Below are 26,276 nucleotides of genomic sequence, written 5' to 3' on the forward strand. Positions count from 1 at the left end.
AAACCATGATTGGAATAAATCCTCGCAATTTGTATGAAAAGTGTTATTATATTTTCATCATGAGCACCATATTTGCATGAAACGGAAATGGAATTGAATTTGAAAATGAAAACTTGTATTGGCACGATGTTCTTTATCGGGTAATAAGACAACCAACGACCAAAATACAAGATACAACTCGATAAGCAAAGCAAAAACAACTCAAACATAGATATACACACTTACTAAAAATCAAAAGACTCAAAACAAGACCTCAAAACACAAAGATCAAGACAAAACCAGGCTGCTGAAACTGCCCAGCCCACAATTGGACAGTCGGCCACCACTTGTGGACGGTTGGCCATAATTGGTGGCCTGCCGGCCACTAATGTGCAGAACCACCAGAATGCTGACAGCTGGCCTCCACTTACAACCCTATCTTCTACAAAAGGTCCTCTTTCATGATTTCTTCTCCAGAGCCTCATTTTAGCCGCTGTTTCTTTCACAAATGGAGATATTCCTTGCCGAGAAGCTTACGGATTGGATAGCCACTTTAGATGGCACGAAAAAGATAAATTTCTAGGATTTCAGCATAAATTCTCATTTTCCGTTAAGCCACACCTCACTTTGTTTTCTATTCCTCCATGTCGTAGCCTGATGCTAGGACCCAATTATGCATGTATTTCGATTCGGAACATAGGAAATGTGCCCGACTCTTGAAGAATTTCGGGCATTGATGGAAACCTGATGCGATGAGAAAATTATACCTCAGCCTTGTTTTGGCCACGCCCAAGCTTTGGGACGGATGTGTGGGCTCACTTTGCACGAAGCTTGATCTTTGGCCCATGACGGAGAGCTAGGCATACCTAGCTTGATTCATAGATTTTTTGACATCGGTGATAGAGGCGACCTTCTCTAGCGAGGTTTTCGGCAACATGCCCTATGTTTTTGTATGCTTGCACATTTCCTTCTTGCCCCTAGTTACCGCGGAACCAGCATTCGGTTTATCAAAGTGGCCCAATGTCTGAAAGAGGGTAAAAGCTGTATTGATATGGCCCTGGCCAAGACCTTGATGGGCTTGGATGCTTTTCACCGGCGAGAGATCACCATGTTTGCGGGGAGTCCACTACTTCTTTAGGTATTGTTTCCCACCCTTTCTCATATGTGTTTCTTACATCACTCGGCACTCATGCTCTATTTTTCTCTTAAAGCCCTTTCTTTACTTTTCTCTCCATGCACATCTCTTTATTCTTTAATCTCTCTTATTTTTTATCTCTTCCCAGGTATGGCTCATGGATAAGCTGAAGGTTGTGGACTCTTGCCCCGAGTATTCAGCTCGAGCTTATTTCTTCAGCCAACGACTAGTGGATTTTCCCAATGAGGGATAATGGTGCAACTGGATGTGCAGCAGGTTTGCACCAGACATAGCTTGGCGTTGCCCCTAGCTTAACTTGACTGAGATGAGTTACAGCATGACTCGGTGTAGACGTCCCCGAACGTCCCGGGAAAAATCATGTTTTGTTCATTGGGCTCACTACAGTTCAGACTCAAATGTCACGGTTCTTAATCTGATCTTGCAAAGTGCAATGCGAGATTGATAAATCACCAAAGAGTCGAAATCTGACAAATCGTTTTGAAAAATTGATTTTTAGAAAGAAGTGCCAAACATGGACTGCTTTGCCAGATATAGAGTCGCCACCTAAATATTTTATTTTTGGGAAGTTTAGGAAACCCTGACTCGTGCCTAAGGCCATGTGTCCGTCATCACCAAAGTTGCCTCGGCTCGGGAACTTGGGTACGAGAGGGGAAGGTCATGCAATGAGCACCCCCGCTCGCCCGATCGAAGATCGACCTTTACTAACATGATATCTTGTTTTTGAAAACACATGTGCTCTTATTTCGGTTATTAACCTAGAATTACTATGTGATGCGCACAACATACAAGTATAGACTAGATCGCCTAAGTTGGAACAAAACATCTCATGTTTATTTTTGAAGCGGTTTGCTACTCGCAAGTAGGCTAAAATGCGGATTTTGCCACCCTCAAGTGGGCTTAGAAAACATGGTGATTTGCCACTCTCAAGTGGCCTTTAAAACTCGCAATCAATGAATTGTTCCAATTCAAGTAATCCAACCTTCACCCACAGGCACTCAGGCAATTATATCATATAAGCAAATAGCCTCATGGCAAGCATGCTATCATGGCAGTCACTCACACACATGCAAGGATGCTAAAGCATAAGCACTCACCGAGTACTCCAAGTCAAAATAGAAACTAGTTAGTAATCAATGCATGATCCTAGTTCATGTTAGAATGGCTAATGCAACGCATACAAAATGAAACTAAGATAGGCTCGGCTATTCTAAAATGTCATGTGAAATGCAATTTGATATATGTATTCAAACAAGAATTGAAATACAATGCAGTTAGTATGATGCGCCGAGCCCGGTGTATGCAAGACAAATGAATGGATGCAAACATGCGAGCATAAGGATGCTAATTGAAACATGCCCTAAAACTAACCATCGTAAGCTGGTAAATAAAAGGGAGAAAGAAATGGGTGTTGGAAGACATGCATCACACACACGCACACTTATTTACAACATTGCCCTCTCAGAGGAGGGTCTGAATGAATAATACAGAACCAACTAGCTAATCTAAGCTAATCTAATTAAACTAGTTATTACACAACAAAAATGAATAACAAGCTACAGCTAATTATTACACAACTCTAATTAATCAACAAATTAACTAAATCAGCAATTGAATAAGCATGCAAACTATATGATGTAGGCTGCCTCAGCTCTGCTTTGGATGACAAAGGATGCATGCATGCTCGAGTCGCCTTGTTCAGAAATCCCTCGCGACGCCCCGATTTGCCTTTGCTTGCAATTGATCTCAGAAACTTGCACCAAGCTCCAGAGAGATGAAACTCCACCTTGGGAATCTGTAGGGATGCTGCCGATCAGATATTGGCCTTGGAGACCACCTGCCGACCACTTTTCGTGGTGAAAACCAAAAAAAGTGGTCGGCCAGCCACTTCATCTGGTCGGCCGACCAGTTTTTGCTGCTGGTTTTTGGTTTTCTGCAACAGAGGGCAAGAAAGGGGCATGGCAAAGTATTTGCAACACAAGTATGCGCGACCACCCTCTCTATCATTACATAAGCTCAAGGGAGTGTAGGTCTCGACCCTCGGGCCACCAATCACGTATCTCGATGCATGATGGCCGAGGGGCCGAATTGCGCAACTCAGTATGGAATGAATGCACATACAAACTCCTAAAGCCTAGAACTCTGTCATGTATAGTCAAGAGTGTCGGCGACCGAGAATCGAGGTACGTTTCATCACTTCGAGTATGAAACGTCCCTCGTTTCCCGTGTTTGGACTAACACCTATTCCAAACACAATGCAACAAACATGGCATGCGCAATGCTATGTAACATAGGATATGCAAAAATGCAATGCAACGCAAGCATGCAAATATGCAATGCAACATGAACAACCTAACAAGGCTAATGGCATGCACAATGCTAATGCATACATACTCAATGCAAGGCAACACAAGCATGCAACAATATGAATAACAACTAGCATACACAATGCAAATGGACATGGCATACACAACACAATGAACCACATGGCATACACAATGCTCGATGGACTTAAACCAAAATGGACTGACCTTAGTCATGCCCAAATCAGTGGCCATAACACCAGGACTAAGACACCAAAAGGCAAGACACACACGCACACATATTGGTCCACACGCTAGGCAACAAGAACACAACCCTTAGGGGCACTCAAGGGGTGACAAAAGTGGGAGCATGGCAAGTCTATATGCTCTAAAATTACATGTAAAGTGAAGCCATATCATGCAAATTGCTCAAATAAAGCATGCCAAGAGACTTGAAATACAAAGCTAGTTAAGGGCTTTACACTACAACCATACCAAGCAATGCTCAAATGACCTAAAGCACTCAAAACAGACCTAATGCAGGTCAATATGGTAGCAAAAACATGCTAGGCTCGCAACAAAGATGGCAAGAAAGATAGGCTCCCGAATTAGCCCACAAACAAGACATGAGGGCATAACTCTTAAACATAATGAAAGAGTGATAAACATGGGAGCATGGTAGAAGTTTATGGTCTGAAATTACCTACCAAATGATGCCATGCCATGCAAAAGGCTCAAATATGACATGCTAGGGGTCCCATAGTTCAAGGCTAGCAAAGCCAAATGCACTATAGCTATGCAAAACCAAACATGCATGACCAAAATCAATTAAATCAGACCTCAAGCATGTTAAATCAAAGCCAAAAATGTGCTGGAGTGGAGTTAAAACATGCCAGAATAATAGGCTACAACACCGAGCATGTAAGGCTAGTAAGCAAGACTTGCACTACAAGTACATGAAGCATGCAAGAGGCTATCAAACCAACCATAAACAGAGCCATGGCATGCCAAATGATGACCAAAAACCCATTGAAATGAAGCTAATACATGCTAGATTGACATGCTACTTTGATGAGCCATAAATGGGAATACACTACACCTATGAGAAGCATGCCAAGGGTGACCAAACCAACCAGGGAAAGAGTCTAGGAAGGCCCTAAAAGTCACCAAAAAGTGCCTGAACCAAGCCTTGAAAGTATGAAAATGTATTCTCCTTTGATAGGCCAAAAATGCAAGCAAACGAGACCAAAAGAGAGAGGGTCACCCCTCTATGATTTAGGACCTCAAAACCACATGCCAACCACTAAAAATCCACTGGATTTCAGTGGCTAAAAGGCGAAGCAAAGATTAGAACAAGAGCCAAAAGGGATGGCTCAAAACAAGACCTAACAAGGCCTAAGAGGGGGTGGACCTCCCCCAATGCAAAAATGACCTTAAACAAACATCACAAGGACTTGAAAAAAAAAACTTTTTCTAGTAGGAAGTTAAGCTCAAATCAGCATGCAAATATGGCTAGGAGAGTAACCAAAAACAAAGCTTAAAGAGGAGAAAAGGGGTTACCCTCGAAGCACTGCAAAATCAGAAAGTTTCTTGAGCCAAAACCAACTTTTGAACTCCCACAAGAATAGACGTCCGTATCGAGGTTCTGTAACCCTAGAGTACGAATGGTAATTTATCTGGCTAGTCCCTGTAGATCTCAGCCATATTCTGCAGGATGTTCTTGATATTCTTATTGGCGGCTTAAATAGCTCTGTGGACGCGCCCTTGGGCCTTGCTACCACAGTTCGGACTCAAATTGTCACGGTTCTTAATCTGATCTTGCAAGGTGCAATGCAAGACTGATAAATCACCAAAGAGTCCAAATCCGGCAAATCGTTTTGGAAAATAGATTTTTGAGAAAAAAGTGTCAAACATGGACTGCTTTGCCAGATATAGAGTCGCCACCTAAATATTTTATTTTGGGGAATTTAGGAAATCCTGACTCGTGCCTAAGGCCACGTGTCCGTCATCACCAAAGTTGCCTTGGCTCGGGAACTTGGGTACGATTGGGGAAGGTCAGCTATGAGCACCCCCGCTCGCCCGATCCGAAGATCAGCCACTACTAAATATGATATCGAGTTTTTGAAAACACATGAGCTCTTATTCCGGTTAATTAGCTAGAATTACTATGTGATACGCACAGCAAAACAAGTATAGACTAGATCGCCTAATTTGGAACAAAGCATCGCATATCCGTTTGTTTGGAAAATGGTTTGAAGTTTGCTACTCGTAAGTAGGCTAAAATGCGGATTTCAATGAATTGTTCTAATTTAAGCAATCCAACCTTCACCCACAGGCATTCAGACAGTTATATCATATAAGCAATTAGCCTCATGGCAAGCATGCTATCATGGCAGCACTCACACTCATGCAAGATGCTAAAGCATAAACACTTACAGTGTACTCCAAGCCAAAACAGAAACTAGTTAGTAATCAATGCATGACCCTAGTTTATGTTTGAAATGTCTAATGCAACACATGCGGAAATGCAACTTAGAGATAGGGTCGGCTATTCTAAAATGGCATGTGAGATACAACAATTGATACATGTATTCAAATTTAGAATTGAAATACAATGCAGTTAGTATAATGCGCCGAGCCCGGTGCATGCAAGATAGATGAATGTATGCAAACATGCAAAGCATAAGGATGCTAGACAGATGAATGGATGCAAACATGCGAAGCATAAGTATGCTAATTGAAAAATGACATAAAACTAACCAACAAAAGCAGGTAAGTAAAAGGAAGGAAGAAATGGAGGTTTGAAGACATGCACACACGCACGCACACTTATTACAAAATTGGCCCTCTCGACGGAGGGTCCGAATAAATAATACATGCCAACTAATTAACTAACAAGCTAATTAGTTATTACAAAATCGAATTGAATAACTAGCTACAACTAATTATTACAAAACTTAATTAATTAACACATTAATTAATTACTATAAATTAAAGCCAACTAGCAAGTAAGGAAAGCAGTAAACAATGATGTTTTAGCTTTGTTTAAAGGAGAAGAGGACGCATGCTCGGTTGCCGTCCCGGTAAGCTCTCCGGTTGCTCTCAAGAGGCTCTGTCTGCAGGGTGTCCTTGAGAACTAGCTGCTGGATCTCACCAAAACCAGTCTGGAGGATGCATCAGTGGCCTGCCGGCCATGGGGAGGTGCTGCCGACCACCTGCCGACCAAGGATGGCACACTGCCGGCCAATGATGAGGAGGTGTCGGCCATCTGTAGGGCACTACCGGCCACTGATGTGCTGGGACACCAAGCTGTAGTAGACCACAAAATAGAGAAAAATGGAGGGTCTCCCAAGGGCATGTACGCACTATGCCATCCCATATCATCTTGAAACATCAAGGGAGAGGCATAGTCAGATCCACGACCATCAATCACGCATCCCGATGCATGATGGCCAAAGATCCAACTTGTGCAAATCAATATGAAATGAATGCACAAATAAACACATAAGTGCCTAGAACTCTATCATGGAAAATGAAGAGCGTCGGCGACCGAGAATTGAGACACGCTTCATCACTTGAAGTATGAAACACCCCTCGTTCCTCGTGCTCGGATTAACACTTAATCCAAACAACAATGCAACACTAGCATGGAAAACATGCAATATGACTTAAGCATGCAAACATGTAATGCAATAACTCAAGCATGCAATAAATATATGAGCATGATGTAATGCAACTAACATGTAATAGGCATACAATCCTAAACATGCAATCATGCATAGCGTGCAACAATATGCAAGATGAAGCAAGCATACAACAATATGCAAGACAGGCATGCAACAACATGCGAGGGATGGACTTAAACCAAAATGGACAGCTTTCGAATAGGCCCAAATCAGTGGCCAACTAACCAAAACAAAGGCACCAAAAGACACACAAGCATGTAAAATGAAATGGCTCATCAAAGGGGCCTAAGAGCATGACTCCTTAGAGTGCTCAAAGAGTGACAAATGTGGAAGTGTAACAACACTAAGTGCACTGAAATCAAGTAAGAAATGATGCCAAATCATTTAAGCCATGCAAGTATAGCATGCGGAGGTCCTTAAGCATTAAAGCTAATGAAAAGGACTACAAAGGAGGCATGCAATACATGGAAAATACGCATAAACCAAACATAGACAGAGCTAAACAGGTCAAGACAATGACCAAAACATGCTGAGATGAAGGCTCAAATACCTAGGCAAGATGGCATACATGCTAGGCCATTAACTAGGCAATAATGCACAACATTCAAAGACACTCAAAGCATAATTGAAGTGGGAATATGGCAATGCTACATGTTCTGAAATGAAGCACTAAATGATGCCAAATCATCTAAATAGCTTAAACATAGCATACATGAAGCATCAAAACACAAAGTAGGCAAGGCCAATTACACTACAGCTATACAAAGCATGAAGGATATGGCAAGGGCAATCCAAAACAGTCCTAGTACATGTTAATATGAGAGTAAAACATGCATGGAAGGAAGCCAAAACAAGTTGGCATGGTGAACATGAGGCAAATAGGGTGGATTACACTACACCTATTAAGACCAAGCATAGACTAAGCATGGGATGACTCAACCAACAAAAATCAGAGTTACATCATGTCATAATAACCCCGAAAACCCATTGATATGATGAGCCAAAGGCTTAGGCTTAATGGCATGCACTATGATCCATTCATGAGGCATAAAGAGCCAAACCTCTAAGGCATTCAAAGCATGTCAAATGCAAGTGTATGACTACATTTCATGGACTGAAATAACATGTGAAATGATGGCAAAGCATGCCTCAAAACCCAAGGCTAGCGTAAGCATTTACACTATAGCTATACAAAGCAAGTCATTCATGACTGAAATGACAAAAATCAGACCTTAAACATGGTAAAACATGGACAAAGTCTTCATGAAGTTAAGCCAAAAGCATGCTAGAATGACATGTTAAAGCATGAGACATACTAGGCTAATTCATGGAAATGCTCTACAAGTGCATAGAGCATGCAAGATATGGCCAAACCAGCAAAAGATAGAGTCATGACATGCCAAATGATGACCAAATATATGCTGAAATGGACTCCACATAAGCTAGGATAACATGCTAAAACAAGAAGCATATGAAGCTAGTTTATGGGATTTACACTACAAGTGTATTGCACATGCATGGAGTGACAAAACCAACCCAAAACATATCTAAGGTATGGTAAAACATCACCAAAAACCTACTGAAATGGACTCAACACAAGCTAAGCCAACATGCTACTTTGATGAGCTATAAATGAGATTACACTACGCATACAAGATGAATGCAAAATGTGACCAAACCGGCCATAGACAGGGCCAAGGTAGATCCTAAAAGTCATAGAAAAGGGCCTGAACCAAGCCTCAAAAATACATAGAGGCATGCTCCTTTGGAAGGCCAAAAATGCAAACAAACAAGAACCAAAAGAGAGGGGGCCACCCCCTCTGATTTGAGGCCTCAAAACCTCATGCCTACTACTAAAAATTCACTGGATTTCAGTGGTTAGAAGGCCAAACCAAGGCTAGCTCGGAGGCCTTAAGACATGGCTCAAAACAAGGCCAAAGAAGGCCAACAAGAGGGTTGAAGACCCCTAACAGTCAAAAGACCTTAGACAAACTTCAAAAGCACTTAAATACAAGACTTTTTTCAATTGAAAGCAAGACCTAAATTAGCATGCAAGTATGGCCAAAATGAGGTACAAGAAAGTGCTAAAAAGGGGAAGAAGTTTACCTTTGAAGAACCACTTCGAGACCAGTAACTTCAGGGGCCAAAAACTCACTTTCAGGGCTCAAGAAGTCCTCCCAAGAGCCTCAACTCAAAGGTGGTGGTGTATCTCTAAGTGTTGTAGTGTAAAAGTGCAAGGAAAATGTACTTCAAAGCACAAATGGACAACAATATATATATAGAGAGAAAGAGCTTTTCCTCTTCAAAAAGCTGAACCTCTGCTAAGGAGAGAGGCTCTCTCCTTATATAGAAGAGAGGCAATGCAAAGCTTCTTCAAGAAGCTTGACAAGAGCTTCATCCCTCCATACATGTGTATGGAGGGCAGATAATAGGATTCCAGCTGGCTCAAAATATCTGGAGTGAAACCTGCTGAGACAGAGGTGGTGTCGGCCATCAGGGATGGCCGGCGGTGGCTCATTGATGGCCGGCTGGGTCCATCAATGGCGGCAGCAACAAGGGCATGGCCGGTAGTGCCAAGAGGGGGGCCGACAGTGCACCAACAGACTCACTCTGAAAGGACCAAGTCATGGTCCAAGAATGGGGCAGAAAGGATACAAGGTTCGGAAAGCTTGAACTTGTGACGTTCCGCCATGAAAGTCGAATACCCGACGAGTAATCGAACTTGTGCCTGGATGTACCTGCAAGCACAACTGAGTCTTGAGGACGGTCAAAAATGGGATGTCTACAGTTGCCCCTCTTTGACAGAACTCGAAAGTCACAACGTGACGGGAGTGAGTGTCAAAGCCTAGAGACGACCCATTTTTAACAAGGCCGAAGACTCGGGCAGACAGTCAATAAAAGCATGCAGAGAAGCGCCCGTAGGCTGGGGCAAAATGCAAGTGATATGCAAGATGTAAGAGCATAACTTATGATTATGCAAAGGAAAACTGTAATGAAGCAGTTATGTAAAATAAATGCAACATTTTAAGTGAATGAATAATAGTCCTACATATTTCAACAGAAAAAATGCAAGAAAATTATGTAATTCTCACCACGTCTCACGCGGAGTGAATACAATACTGTCTGGTTCGTCTGGTCGCGTCAGCTTCAAATGAACTGTACATAAAATATCGTGCTTGTAAAAGAAAGAGACTCAACAGGTATAATATTGTTAAAAATATGCATAACAATGCAAGTGAAAAGTGCGTGACAGCGCAAGTAAAACATGCGTAACAGCGCAAGTTAAAGAAGAGTGCGTGACAGCGTAGGATAGTGGTGTGTGCGTAACAGCGCAAACTATAAAAAAGTGCGTAACAGTGCGAGTAAAAACATGCGTAACAGCGCAAGTAAAACTAGTAAAACATGCAGGATAGCGCAAGTTAAACATGTGTAATAGCGCAAGTAAAACAAATTAAGCATGCGTAACAGCGCAAGTAAGACGAATTAAGCATGCGTAACAGCGCAAGAAAGACAAGTTAGACATGCGTAACAACGCAAGCTAAAGAAGTAGACCTGCGTAACAACGCAAGTAAGACGAATTAAGCATGCGTAATAGTGCAAGTAGAAAATGAGTGCGTAACAGCGCACATAACCTGCGTAACAACGCAAGCTAAAAAAGGAGTGCGTAACAGCGCACATAACCTACGTAACAGTGCAAGTTAAAAAAAAAAAAGTGTGTAACAGCGTACATAACTTGCGTAACAGCACAAGTTAGAAAAAGAAGTGCGTAACAGCGCAAGTTAGAAAAAGAAGTGCGTAACAGCGCACATAACCTGCATAACAGCGCAAGTTAAAAAAAGAAGTGCGTAATAGCGCACATAACCTGCGTAACAGCGCAAGTTAGAATAAGAAGTGCGTAACAGCACACATAACCTGCGTAACAGTGCAAGTTAGAATAAGAAGTGCGTAATAGCACACATAACCTGCGTAACAACGCAAGTTAAAAAAAGAAGTGCGTAACAGCGCACATAACCCGCGTAACAGCGCAAGTTAGAAAAAGAAGTGCGTAACAACGCATATAACCTGCATAACAGCGCAAGTTAAAATAAGAAGTGCGTAATAGCGCACATAACTTGCGTAACAGCGCAAGTTAGAAAAAGAAGTGCGTAACAGCGCACATAACCTGCGTAACAGCGCAAGTTAGAAAAAGAAGTGCGTAACAGCGCACATAACCTGCGTATTAGAAAAAGAAGTGCGTAACAGCGCACATAACCTGCGTAACAGCGCAAGTTAGAATAAGAAGTGCGTAACAGCGCACATAACCTGCGTAACAGCGCAAGTTAGAAAAAGAAGTGCATAGCAGCGCACATAACCTACATAACAGCACAAGTTAAAATAAGAAGTGCATAACAGCGCACATAACCTGTGTAACAGCGCAAGTTAAAATAAGAAGAGTAAATCGAGATGCAAAACAATGCAAGTTTGATGAGGTGCAAAACAATGCAGATTTAATAAAATGCAAGACAATGCAAATTTAATGAGATGCAAAACAATGCCAGTTTAATGAAATGCAAAACAATGCAGATTTAATGAAATGCAAGACAATGCAGATTTAATGAAATGCAAGACAATGCAAATTTAATGAAATGCAAAACAATGCAAATATAAACTAGATGCAAGACAATGCAAATATGTACTAGATACAAGACAATGCAAATATGAAGAATGGGTGTTTAATTCTAATAAGCGAATGCAAGGTGGCAACAACAAGAAAACAAACATGCTCAATGAAGGCATCTAAAAAAGGGGACTTCCGGCTTTATTTCTCGGAAGGTTTGTGATGCGTCAAAAAGGATACACCTCGTGCGCGTTGATGGGCGACGACCACCGTACAGTAAGGACATGATTCCTGGGCTTCCACGGAGGCGTTTCGAATCAAATTTTGAGCATTCCTCGGGATTGTTGAAGCCTAGGGACAAATACCAAGATCTAATAGGTAGAGGGAGCTGGTGGAGGTTTTCTGGACATCAGGGGGAGCTGCCGGCTACTGCCGGCCATCATTGGCCACTGCCGGCCATCGATGAGGCTGTGCCGGCCACCGTTGTGCCCCTGGCCATCGGTGGCAGATTTGGGCAGAACGGTCTTTTCGGCCATGGGTCTTTAAATAGGCTCAAAATTGACCCATTTCCTCACAAACCCTTGCATAGAAAGTATTTTCCTTGCCCTCTAGGTGTGATTTCTCTCTAGATTCGCGCGTTCTACGCGTTTTCCAACACTTTAAACAATCTTGAATCGTTAAAACCTCTTGGTTTTCTTCGATTTGAACCGATCAGAAGTTGCATCTGAGGCTTCCTTCATCATTTCCCGCGTTCAAGGATCATTTCCCTCGGATTTCTTTCGAGGTTAGTTGACTCTCCACGGGTTTTCAACTTCTCTTGAATTTTCTCTCTCTTAGGGTTTGGTTTGTTCAAAAACTCCACCATTTTGCTCATTTTGGCTCATTTTTGCATCTATCTCAGATGGCTGACGATGTCCCACATGATGAGGGCTTCCCTGCACTCCCTCCAGTAGAGTTAGCGACAGACTTTGCAGCTGAGCTAGAGGCCGAGCCTCAGCCTTTACCATTGAGCACGCGTCCATTCGACCCCACGAGGTATCATCCGGAGACTTACATTATACCGGTGGCGGGAGGCATCCACACTTTTATTGATTTTGATGAGGGCGCGCCAGTCGACCTCTTACTGAGGGAGCCGATGTCTCACTTGTCGGCCATTGCTGTAGAGGTACGAACTCTATTTTTCTGCGTCATTACTTTCAACTATTTGCATTTCTTGCACTGTTTTGACCTGATCGCATCGCATGCTTTGGCCTGATTGTATTTCATACATTATTGCTCTGCATTGAACTGTACTTCGCGCATCACTGCCCTATATGTACTGTATACGAGCGCACCTCAGGTGTCACTATTCTGGGTTCAATTGTATCTTTGATACACCATTGATTTGCACGCAACTGTATTTTCAATACATCACCGTTCTAATATGAACTGTATTTACTGTACACTGCTGATCTGAATTGAACTGTATTCTCAATACACTGCTGATCTGAATTGAACTGTATTTTCTGTTGCAGGGTGGATCCCGCTCCTTCAGGGGTTATGGTGCTACGACCGCTCGGGATTGGTACGATGTGCTTCCCTCGAGGGTCCGTCGGATCATCGACGGGACCGGCTTTGGCGTATTTTGCTGCAGTTTGACACGGGTTATAGCGAGTCACCCTCTCCTAAGGGCTCTTGTAGAGAGGTGGTGGGACACCACCAATTCCTTCCACTTCTCCACGGCGGGAGAGATGACCATGACACCTCTTGACTTCGCCATGATCACCAGCCTGGGCGTAGGAGGTGATCTGATTCCCCTTGATCCCGACATGGGAGAGTGGGTGGCTGCATGGGACACATTTCTTGGAGCACGTCCACCGATACTTCGAGCAGGCATGGTTAGATACTCTTGGTTTGAGGAGCATTATAGGAGGGAGGATCTCGATATTGATGAGGAGGCAGAGTAGTACGCCAGGGGCTTCCTCTTATTCCTTTTCGGTACCACCTTATTTTTGAACAGGTGGAATATCGTAGGTTTATACTTCTTGGGTGCTCTGGTAGTGCTCTAGCGGGTCCGTTTCTATGACTGGGGCACAGTCGGCCTTACTACCCTCTACGGGTACATGAGCTCGACCTCTCGGATATGTGGGAGGTTGATCGGTGGCTACTGGTGGGCTTTGGAGGTACACAACCTAGCTCCCCCTTTTCATTAGTTTGCTCGGTATTTCCTGTTTCTGCTTTGTTCAGCACTTACACTGTATGCTTTCTGCTTTGCATTTTCTATATGCCATACATGCTGCTCACTACATACCATACACGGCACACACACAGTCAAATATTTGCTCGAGGTCTGCAACCTTTATTCATTGTATTGCGTTCTGTTTCCTGCAATCTGTTCATACGTTGTACTGATCACATCTTTCTCACAGCTGTGGGTGTACGCATACTTCCCGACACTTGTTCTGGAGCCTGTGGAGGAGACCCCAGCGACCATCCCATTTTCTGATGTATTCGACGGCCAGCTCCGTCGTAGGACCCGGGAGAGCTTCATGTTCTTCCGGCAGTTTTTCGATACGGTCACAACGCGTGAGGTAAGTCTGCAAGAAGACTATTTCAATTAATCCGATGCATCTTGATTAGTTATTTGACGACTGGTCATCTTGTTCATTTTCTTTCCTCAAATTACATGGCAGCCATGGGATGCGATCCCGTCAGGACTCTGAGATCAGTACCATACTGCCCTAACCATGTCTCAGTTCCACATTCTTTTCGAGGGCCCGATCTGTCGTGCCTAGTTTTTGAGCGAGCGCTTTGTGCGTCAAACTTTGGGAGCGCCTGCTCTATTTGTGCCGATGGCACCTCTACCATCGATGAGGGAGACACACAGGTTGTCTGCTGACCAGGTGATTCAGTTCATGGTAGGACTAGAGACGGAGTATTTTCGCTCAGAATGCGACTACGCAACCTTTATTCAGACACATCTGATGCCTCCTCTATCCGGTATGCGAGGAGGAGAAGGAGCGAGGGCTCTAGCTGCGAGAGGGAGAGGCGGAGCGACCAGGTCTCGTAGGAGGAGAAGCCCTGAGGGGAGGCAGGGGACTGCTTGGCCTGTGTTGCCCACTACTATGACATGCCGAGGGTGGGCTGGAGAGACTTATCAGATTCCCTTCGCTTCTCCTCCAGCTGGCCATGAGCTTGTTGGAGTTTACGGCTCGACCCCGGTATGTGATATACTTTTCGTTTTACACAGTCATTGCATTTCATTAGATATCCCGCAAAATACTAATGACTTCAACATTTGTGCAGGCTCCCATTGAGTACACTCTTCAGTCTTTGGAGATGACAGCTTCGGTGATGGGGATACTGCAAACGAGCCTGGACCTGCTCAGTATTTACAGCATTCTGGTGAGTTGTTTCAGACCACACTTCATGCCACACAGTTTTTTTTTTCTCGACACACCATCATTTGCACAGTCACACACTACGTTGTTCCCATACACCACTCACGGTACACATTTACTGCAAATCATTCACTGCTCACAGCACATTATTCTTGGCATTTGATACATCTTGATTATTGATGCATTTTGGTGGATTTCTCCTTTTTTAGATTCCTTTCTTGATGCCAGGCCCATCCGGTACCCCGGCAGGAGCAGGAGCGGGTCCTTCAGCGCCTCCCCGAGCAGCAGGGGGAGCAAGACAAGGGACTAGTTCATGGGGGCCCGCCCCAGATGACGATGAGTCTGACGAGGAGGCAGTGAGTCCGCAGTTAGAGTCGTCTCAGGATGGAGATGGAGCCAGGGATGGCTCGAGTTCAGAGTCAGATGCTGCCGGGGGTGATGTTCCGGAGTCCTCTCGGTCGAGGAAGAGGACGAGGAGGACCTTTCAGTCTTGAGGCGATTGGCGCCTGACCCAGACATTTTGCTGATCCAGACGTTGCTCTTCCTTTTTTGCTTTATTTTCCTTTTTACTAGTAGTTTTGCACATTGTACTGCGTCAGGCAGATTTACTTTTTGAAACTAAACTCTTTTGTAAAAAGAATCTATGATGGAATGAAAACAACATTTTGTTGAAAAGGGTTTCATTTGTACATTCTATGCATCGCATCTCATCACATCATTTTACATAACAATGTAAATAAGATCGAACTTTTGTTTTGAAAACCAAACACTCGAATTGGCACTAACTAGGTAGTGAACCGACTAATCAACAAAACAACTCGATAAGCAAAATAGAACCTTAACAAGTTTACAACTCGATAAGCAAAACAAAACCTTAACAAGTTTACAACTCGATAAGCAAACTACGACAACTCGATAATGAAAGGAAGACGATTACAACCTGACACAAAAAGAAACTAATACGTCTTAAACGAGGCACGACAGAGTCCAACAGGACAAAACAAGACCTTAAAAGACCTGGGTAACAGGACTTCTCTGCGACCAATAACTGGGTCTTCACCAAGAAGGCCAATGAGCATGAGGGAGAGGCTGCCGGCCATATAGGAGGGCCTGCCGGCCATCAGTGTGCCACTGCCGGCCATCGATGGCAGACTCTCCGAAACGACGACATCTGTCCTCCACTCACTGCCTTATCTTCTATATGAGTTCAAGCTTCGGGATTCTCTTCATTTCAGTTCAAATTTGCACCAAATGGAAGCATTCTTTGCTCAAAACCTCACAAATTGGATTGCCAACTTAGATGGCTCGGAAAAGGTTAATTTTCGGGGTTTCGGTATAAGTGCACTATTCATGTTGAGTTGCACCCCGCTGCGTTTTCCGTTTCTTCATGCCGCGGCAAGGTTTTGGAATCCAATGACACACGTCTTTAGCTTTGGCGGGCAAGAAATGTGTCCTACTTTCGAAGACTTTCAAGTTTTAATGGAATCCGAGCGTGATGAGGAAATCTTGCCACAATTCCACTTTGGCCACGTCCAAGCATTGGGGCGGATGTGTGGGCTTACTTTGCGTGATGCTCGATCATTGATTCATGATAGAGAGTTAGACATTCCGAGCTTGGTTTGTCAGTTTTTTAATGCCGGTGACCGCGGCGACCATCAGTGGCGGGGTTATCGGCGACATGCGCTTTGCTTGTGTATGTTGTCTTATTTCTTACTTGCCCTAGGCTCCGGTAGATTTAGCACTCGTTTGATTGAAGTTGCCGAGGGCTTGAGGGAAGGCAAAAGCTGCATCGTCTTGACGCTTGCTGAGACGTTGATGGGTTTGGATGCTTTTCATCACTGGGAGACGACTAGATTTGCGGGGAGTCCACTACTACTGCAGGTATGTTTCTCACCCTTTCTCACATATGTTTCTCACATCGCTCGGCCCTCAGGCTCGGTTTTTCTCTCAAAACCCTTTTCTTACTTTTATCTCAACGTACACCTCTCTATTCTTTAATCTCTCATTTTTTTCAATCCCTTCCCAGATATGGTTAATGGACAAATTAAAGGTTGTGGACCCTTGCCCACATATTCAGCTCGCAGCTATTTCTTCCGGTGACGTCTAGTCGATGCTCCTGATGAGGGATGGTGGTACAATTGGATGTGCAGTTTATCCGTTATTGACATTGCTTGGCGCTGCCCTTGGCTCAATCTACCGGCGATGAGTTATAGCATGACCCGTCAGCCCGGGATCCAATTGGTTGGCCTGACACACTGCGTGTTCAATTTTTCATTCCGATTTCGGCGTCAGTTTGGACATGATCAGACTTACCCGGAAGAGGGGATAGAGTACCCTGCTACATTTCCGATCCGAGGCATGCAGCTAGCTCGGTATGCCACAGCCTGGAGGATAAGAGAGCTTCTGGCTCCTGCTTCTACTTTCAGCTGCACCCTTTCCAATGAATACGTAGATTGGCTCAATGATGAGGCACAAGTAGGGCCCACTTTGGCGTTAGAGGCTTCCATAAGCTCTGGGAGGGGAGGCAGGAACACCTGACTTGTGCCCCTGAATTTATTTGCTTTAATAAGAACTTTCACGTTTTCTTTATGAATGTAATAAAAAGCAACTTCGGTTTGTACTCAAGAGTAGGAGAACTCTGTATTGAAATCAATAAAATTGAAGGTTGTGGGTACTGAAAATTTTCCATTTGGGTCCAAAAATGGTCTAAGTTGTAAAAAGATTAATTTGAGCAAAATCAACTTTAATTAAAATCTTTCAAAACCATTTTCGATATAGATCAGAACTGGGCACGCCTGAGATCTGTCACTGAGATGTACAATCCCGGATCCTAGCAACTGGAAAGTTGTCCCTAGTCTGAATAGCACTGCACTGGAGATCATAGCCAAGCTCTTGAATGCAGAATAGACGAAGATGACCAGACATGATCACATGGACAAAATTGATCGGGGAAGTGTTTATGGCTGGACTTCAGGATGAAGTTGCCTACGTATCCCAAAGATGGGAATCAAGCCTTACGTAGTTCGGCTTGGGTTCACTCGTGTATTTACTCTCTCCTTTTGCGCTCTAACTTTTGCCAAGGCCGCCCTTTGCGGGTTTTCAACCTTGCGAGCTCAGTTTTTATAATTTCAAAATTTTCATGCTCTAACTTTTGCCTAGGTCGCCCTTTTGGGTTTTCGGCCTAGCGAGCCACTCAAGGAAAATATTTCTTCAACTTGTCCATGTTGATCGGTTGGGAGAACTCTAGGCCATCTAGATCCGTTAGAACTACGGCTCCACCCGACCAGATAGACTTGATGATGTAAGGGCCAGTCCAATTGGGTCTAAACTTGCCCCTAGGGTCGTGAATGGGAGCTCGGTTGTCTTTGAGCACTAAATCCTCTTCTTTCAAATTCCTGGACTTAACCTTCTTGTTGAAAGCCCTGGCGATTCTGCGTTGATAACCCTGAACATGGTACAGTGCTTTCAGCCTTCTTTCATCAAACAACATTAGTTCTTCGAACCTGCTCTGCTGCCAATTTGCCTCAGCTATTTGACACTCAGCCAGTACTCGCAATGACGGAACCTCAATTTCGATAGGTAGAACAGCCTCCATTCCATAGACCAAGGAATACGGAGTCGCTCCAGTAGAAGTTCTAATTGAAGTCCGGTAGCCCCACAGAGCAAACGGCAATTTATTTGGCCAGTCCCGGTAGGTTTCCACCATCTTCTGCAAAATGTGTTTAATATTATTGGTGGCGGCCTCAACTGCTCTGTTGGTCTGCGGCCGATACGTAGACGACTTATGAAACGCCACGTTGTATTTCTCCAACAGGTCGATCACCTCCTTCTTAAAGTGGGAACCATTATCTGAAATGATCTCATTTGGGACCCCATAGCGACATATGATATTGTTCCTGATAAACTTTGCGACATGTGAAGCCTTCAACACCGCATAAGATTGGGCCTCAACCCACTTTGTGAAATAGTCTATCGCCACCAAAATAAACTCATGCCCATTGGACCTTTTTGGAGTGACAGCTCCGATCACATCAATCCCCCATACTGAAAACGGCCAAGGCGAGGTCATGTTGTACAGCTTAGATGGCGGAATATTCATGCGATTTGCATGGATTTGACATTTGTGGCATCGCCGGACAAAACCAATACAATCCTCCTCATAGTGGACCAGTAGTAACCTTGCCTGAGGATCTTCCGGGCTAGCATTACCCCATTCATGTGCGCCCCGCACTCTCCTCCATGGATGGCCTCCATCAGGTGCTTCGATTCTTCAGCATCGACACACAATTTATGCATTCCGAGATGACCTCTCTTGTACAGTTTACCCCCGCAGACGATGAACTGAGAAGCCATTCTTCGTATTGCCCTCTTATCTTTGGCGTTTGCCCCTGGTGGATATGTTTCTTTCTCTAAGAAGTTCCAAATGTTGTAATACCAGGGGTTCTCATCTTGAACCTCTTCTATGACAGCGATCAGCTCGTAGGCCGGCACAAATTTTTGGTCAATGATGATCGGATGCATCCGGACTCCAAAAGGGATGTCTATCATGGAAGATAGAGTTGCTAGTGAATCTGTGAACCTGTTGTTCTCTCTTAACAGATGAGCGAAGTTTAGCTTCTCAAACCGAGGAATCAACAAGTCCAAGGTTTGGTGGTAAATTCTCATTTTTTCTTCTTTGACTTTCCAATCTCCCTTAGCTTGAGATACAACAAGGTTCGAGTCCCCGATGACGTCCAACCGTTTTGCCACTAGTTCTAGGGTAGCTTCTAAACCAGCAATGCATGCCTAGTATTCTGCCTCGTTGTTCGAGACTTTGAACCGGAGTTTGAATGCTAAGGGTATACGGGAATTATCAGGTGTTATCAACAACACCCCTATTCCATACCCGTATTGGTTTGATGCTCCGTCAAAGTACATCGTCCAAAATTCTTCGTTGATGTGCAAAATGGCCTCATCTGGGAATAGGTACTCAACTGCTTCATCCCCTTCAACTGGGTGATCGGCGAGGAACTCCGCTACCACTCTCCCTTTTACTGACTTGCGCGTCACATACATCAGATCGAATTCGGAAAGCAAAAGTAACCAACGAGCTAGCCTACCCGTAAGTGCTGGTTTCTCGAAGAGATATTTGATGGGATCTAATCTTGAAACCAACATTACAGAGTGAGCTAACAGGTAGTGCCACAGCTTCCTGGTAGCCCATACCAAGGCCAGGCAAGCCTTTTCCAGCGGAGTGTATCGGGTCTCGTATTCCAGCATTTTCTTGCTCAGATAGTAAATAGCCCTCTCTACTTTGTCCTCAGACTCTTGTGCAAGCATGCAGCCCATTGTAGTTTCAGTCACTGAAAGATACAAAATCAACGATTTCCCCGGCTCAGGCAGTGACAACACAGGTGGGTTCTGTAGGTATTGCTTAATTTGTTCAAAAGCAGCTTGGCATCGGCCGTCCCATTGGAATTTCATTCCTTTCTTCAGGAGACCAAAGAGTGGTTCACAAGTCAAGGTTAATTTTGAGATAAACCGTCTTATGAATTGCACTTTACCCAGAAAGCCTCGCACCTCCTTTTCAGTCCATGGTGGTGGCATTTCTAAGATGGCCTTGATTTTGGAAGGGTCGACTTCGATGCCCTTTGTGTGATCAGGAACCCTAGCATTTTCCCTGCTGTAACACCAACGTACATTTCTGAGGATTCAGCCGCAACCGGAATTCTCTGATCCTTTGGAAGAACTTTTGCAAGGCAGTGTAGTGGCCCTCTCTTTCTTTGGACTTGACAATCATGTCGTCCACGTACACCTCAACCTCTTTGTGGATCATGTCATGCAATATCGTGGTCGCAACCCGTTGATATGTAGCTCCAGCATTTTTCAGCCCAAATGGCATTACCCATAACAATAGGTCCCCCAAGGGGTAGTAAAAGCAATCTTCTCCCAGTCTTTGGGTGCCATTACAATCTGATTGTAGCTTGAGAAGCCATCCATGAATGAGAGCAATGCGTGCCCAGCAGTAAAATCCACTAACTCATTGATATGCGGCAGAGGAAAGTCGTCCTTCGGACTAGCTTTATTCAAATCTCTGAAGTCCACACATACCCGGATCCTGCCATCCTTCTTCGGCACTGGAACGATGTTGGCCAACCAAGTTGGGTATTCAGATACCAGCAGGAACCCTGCGTCAATTTGCTTGGTGACCTCTTCTTTGATCTTGATAGCCCAATCTGGGCAGATCCTTCTGAGCTTCTGCTTGACAGGTCGGGCCTCTGGGTTGAGAGGGATTCGGTGCTGCACAATCTCAGGATTGATTCCAGGCATGTCTTTGTCGGATCACGCGAAAACATCTTTGAAATCTTTTAATAAAGCGACTAAGCGCTCGCGCTCTTCCGAAGACAACGTGGACCCGATCTGGACCAGCTGCGGGTCCTCCTCAGTACCAATGTTAATTTGAGTGATTTCATCAACTAGGGGTTTAACAAACCTCTCCTGCTCTTGTTCAAGCAAATATTTCAAAACCAGAGAAATTTCTTCCTCGTCATTTTCATCGAAATTCTGAAAGTCCTGATTAATACAATAAATCAAAGGCACAGAAAAGTACTCAGAAGCCACAGCTAATCCATTCTCATTAATCACTTCATCCAGTCCATCTGATTCTTCTATTACAATAGACTCAAAAGAGAAAGAAAAAGACGACCTAGACAAGACTGTGGTATCTGGGTTATCACCCCCAAGAATACCGGACTCAGACTCAGACGAGCTGGAACCTGATTCTGACCCTACGGACTCGATGGAATCAGATTCTGGCTCACTACCTGTCTTGGTGCTGCTCGATAAGAATCCCTCCTTGTACTGCCAGACGAGGGAGGGTGCGACGGATGCATCCAAAATGTTTGAAGGTGGGCTCGCGGCCGTTTCATTCCTGATCATGGATACTGAGAGATCATCTCCCAAGCACTCATGTATGATCGGAGGATCTGATAGTAGACAGGCCAGTGCTACCCCCATTTCGATCTCGGTGTTCTCGGAATCCACTTCTTTACACTGCTCAATCTCAACTGATGGACCTGTCTGTTCCTTGGCGACATCATCCTCGGATAACTGCAAGTCGAAGAAGATTTCAAATCCCGGCATGCGCCTCTTTTCTGCGTTCAACCATGGCTCCGGGAAGCCGCAGAATGGAAAGTCTTCCCCCTCCCGGACAAAACGTCCGTTCAAGGTACCTTGAATAGGCCGATGCATCAAATCAAAATGCTTCCCGGTTTGCTTGGCTCTGGCTCTTCCAGCCATTTCTTTGCCTTTCCTTGCCCAGTCCTCTTTGGTAGGTAGATAACCTAAGCCAAAGGTATGCGGGTTGTGCGGCGCTTCGGCCGATACTGCAATGCCTTTCCAGCCACTCCTTCCTAGTCCCATCCTGGGGATGTGCTGGAGTTTGTTCATGAGGTACACTGACTGTGCGTTGACATACAATCCCTCATCACTAGCTAAGATGTTCTGAATGACCTGGGCCTCGACTAAGGTGAATCCTGACAGGAATACATCCTCTATGTCATGCTCGATTTCCAAAACTGGCGTGGACACCTCTGGCGGTGGATAAATTGACGAATTCCCCAAAACAATAGTTACCCCCTTCCCATGGGGATATTTTAACATCTGGTGTAGCGTGGAAGAGACTGCCTTCACCTGGTGCAGCCACGGCCGCCCTAGGAGTAGATTAAAGGTTGCGGGAACGTCCAAGACATGAAAATCGACATCGTGTTGTCCTGGACCAACCTAGGTCTGAATCTGCACAGTCCTCTTCACCTCTCTGCTCGTATTGTCGTATGCCCTTATCACTTGGGCGGTTGGCACAAAGTCTGCGGGCTTCAACCCGATTGCGTATGCTGTCCTTAACGGACACACGTTGATGGTGGATCCCGTGTCGACAAGAACCACTGGTATCCATTTGTTCCTACATTCCATAGAGATGTAGAGTGGTTTATTGTGATCCGAGCCCTCAGGTGGTAGTTCCTTGTCAGAAAAGGTTAACGTCGGGAGAGCTCCTCCCGGAAAGACCAGCCTTACCAGCTGTTCAAGTGTGGTGTCTATTGTGAGTTTGGCCTTGTCCATTGCCGAAAGGACAGCCTGTCTATGAACTCGTGAAGCCATCAGCAGTCCCCAAATAGAGATGCCTGCCTGTATCTTGTTCAGCTATTTCAGCACAGCCTCTTTTTCGAGTAACTTCTCTTTCTATTTTTCTGCCTCCTTGTCCTATCCGGACACTTCTAGTTAATCTAAGTGCAGGGGCTTAAAATACTGCCCACACCTAGTCATGTGGTCTACTTCACCCACATACGAGGTATCATCTGGCTGGCTTTGTCCCCAGTCTTCATCTGTGTGGGCAAGACGTAGGTCATCATCTTTCCACCACATGCCATCGGTAGCCGACAGGTACCTGTCCGGCTCCGTCACAACTATTCCTGTGCCTACGGCGTCTTCGGTTTTCGTACTCACAACACGTTCTGTCCCCTCAGGGGCTTTGGCTTTCCTGACTCTTTCAGAATCCTCGGTCCTTTCTCACTCGAATTGTTTCAGTGCGACTTGTTGTTCAACATCCTCTGTACCCAGAATATTCTGATCCCGAGCACAATTCTTATGACCGGTGCTCTCCGGTAGTGCATTCTGATTCTCGGCCCTTCCGACCACTGTTAATGACTTCATCCTTGGTGGACTCTGTTCTAACTGGGTTTGTTCCTCCACATCTGGTTGGTCATCAAGCCATCCAGTAGTTTCTGCTGACCCCTCAAGCCAATTGACTGCTGCGTCCCCTGAATCCTGTTCTTCAAAGAACTGCAGGTTCACAAGGTCTTCTTCCAGATCCGCTAGATCATCTAGCCCTTGATCAAGTCCATCCTTTCGTGCTACACAAACCTCTGCCCCTACTGGCAGTTTCACATTTGGCCTAGCCTGGCCTACTGATGTAATGTAATCGCTCGGGTTGTATTTGAAGCTCACAGACCCCTGGGGTTCCATATAATCATTCTGATCTACCTCCATAGTCGACCCAACTCTACCTCCGGCAATCACCACCACCGTCTCAGGTTGGGTTCGAGGGATGTCCAACATGCACAAGTCAGTGCTACCAGGAATGAACACCTCCGGCTTGGGTAGGTGAGAAGGGGTGATATATATGCTGGGTTCGTATGACACAACCCCAGTTTGGATGAAATTGATGCGCTTGGGAGGTGGAGCTTGGTTGTGTGGTGGGAGAGGGTTGGTTGTGACATTTGGTTTTTCCGGGGCATGATCACCCTGTTGTCGATGAGATCCTGAATCTCATGACACCATCGAAAGCACTGGTCGGTGTCATGACCATGCTGCTGGTGATAGGCGCAATACTTGGCCAGGTTATGGAAAGCAGGGAGTCTGTCTGGTAGTGGCTGCGGCTCTAGGGGCTTTAGGTGCCCTTTCCTGATCAAAACCCCCAGAGCTTTAAACGGGGGCATGTATAGTGGAGTGAAGGTTCTTTGGCTTCGAGAGGAATACTTGGTCGTTTGCAAGCTACTTCCGGACGCACCAGTGAATGGCGTAGCTGCAAGGGTTCTAGGGGTATTGGTGGTGGTAACCATACTCATATCTGAAGATCTTCCAGTGGCAGTACTGCTTGTGCCTGCATTTGTACTGCGATTGAATGCCCTCTTGGGCTGCTCTCGATCTTGGTCAATCAGACCCTGTTTCATAGTATCCTCGATCTGCACCCCTATCTCGTGTAGGTCTGCAAAGGTGGGAAGGGGGAGAACAATCATTTTCTGCATAAGCTTGGGTTGGAGGTTGCGCACAACCATCCGTATTTGATCTTTGTCAACTGGCCTGATGGTCATCATCGAGGCCTTGGCCCTCTACCGGGTTACAAAATCGGAAAAACTTTCCTTCGGCTCCTGCCTGGTGGTCTCAAGATCACGGGTGTAATCTCGATCTGTGTATTGTATGAGTATTGAGCTATGAAGGCCTCAGCCATCTCTTCCCAACTCCTCTTGACGGAATCTTCCAACTTTACATACCAAATGGCCGCCACACCTGACAAGGTCCGGCCAAACAAAGAAAGTTTCTGTAATCTAGAGAGGCCCATCGGCCTTAGAATGTCTGAAAACAACCGCAAATGCACCATAGGGTCCCCTGACCTGTCAAAGCGGTCAATATGTGGCATCTTAAAACGATCCGGCAGCGTCACGGCCGCGTCGGTGTACCCATCCTCAATATCTGGAATGGAATGAGCCCCTTGGGACTTCTTAAACAGCTTTTCAAGCTTGCTTACTTTCAGTGCTGTGGGGTCCGTCTCGAACTCAAAGGGAGAATTTGGCAGGTTGGTGGGTGTCTTGGACAACTGGGGTAAAACTGGGGGTGGAGCCGGTCCGATTGGAATGTCCGTATCATCCTGGACGTTAGTTGTCTCCCTGAGTATGGGAACTCTTGGTGGGGGAGGGTGTGAAGCAGATGCTCCAGCTTGCTACTGTAGCCTAGCAATTAACTCTGCCTGTTGGGTCACGACCGCGGCCTGTTGTTTGGCAGATTTTGCTTGACGAGCAGCGTTCTGCTGCATAGTTTTCATGCTTTCCTGGAGGTGACGCACCATCTCCTCTAAGCTTGCCATATTGCACGAATCTATCTGGATAACCGGTATATGTTCCCTCTCTGCGGGAGAAACAGAACTCTGATCCATACTATACTCAGGTGGTGTAGACAAAGCCCTTTGAACTGACTGTTGGACTGATATTATTTGCCTGATTGCCTTCCGTCTGGTAACCAGGGGTAGTGAGTAGTACACTAGTTGTCCGTCTATCAGATCCCTAGATCGATTGAGTCTACGACCTCTTATCTAGAGTGCTTGGGGGATATCTACCTGGTTGGAATCAATAGTGCTAAACTACCTTGCAAAAAGATAAATAAAGCATAATAAGGAAATAATGAACAGAAAAACAGACAGCATAACAGCTTAAATAAACACAACACATGGTTGGCACACACAAGCTGGAAGAACTGTCCTCAACCACTGATCACTGTTCCCAAATCACTGCCCTAAATCTGAATCTGATACCCGCAGATATAACTGATTCTCAAAATACTGACACCGATGCCCGTAGGCCTGATAACCAGACTTGCAAACTGATATATGCGTCCCCTGTAGAGATATACTCTAAAAGCACATAGCAA

This window comes from Camellia sinensis, chromosome 2, assembly GCF_055761805.1.
Source record: "Camellia sinensis isolate YWXY chromosome 2, ASM5576180v1, whole genome shotgun sequence".
In the NCBI taxonomy this organism is placed as follows: domain Eukaryota; kingdom Viridiplantae; phylum Streptophyta; class Magnoliopsida; order Ericales; family Theaceae; genus Camellia; species Camellia sinensis.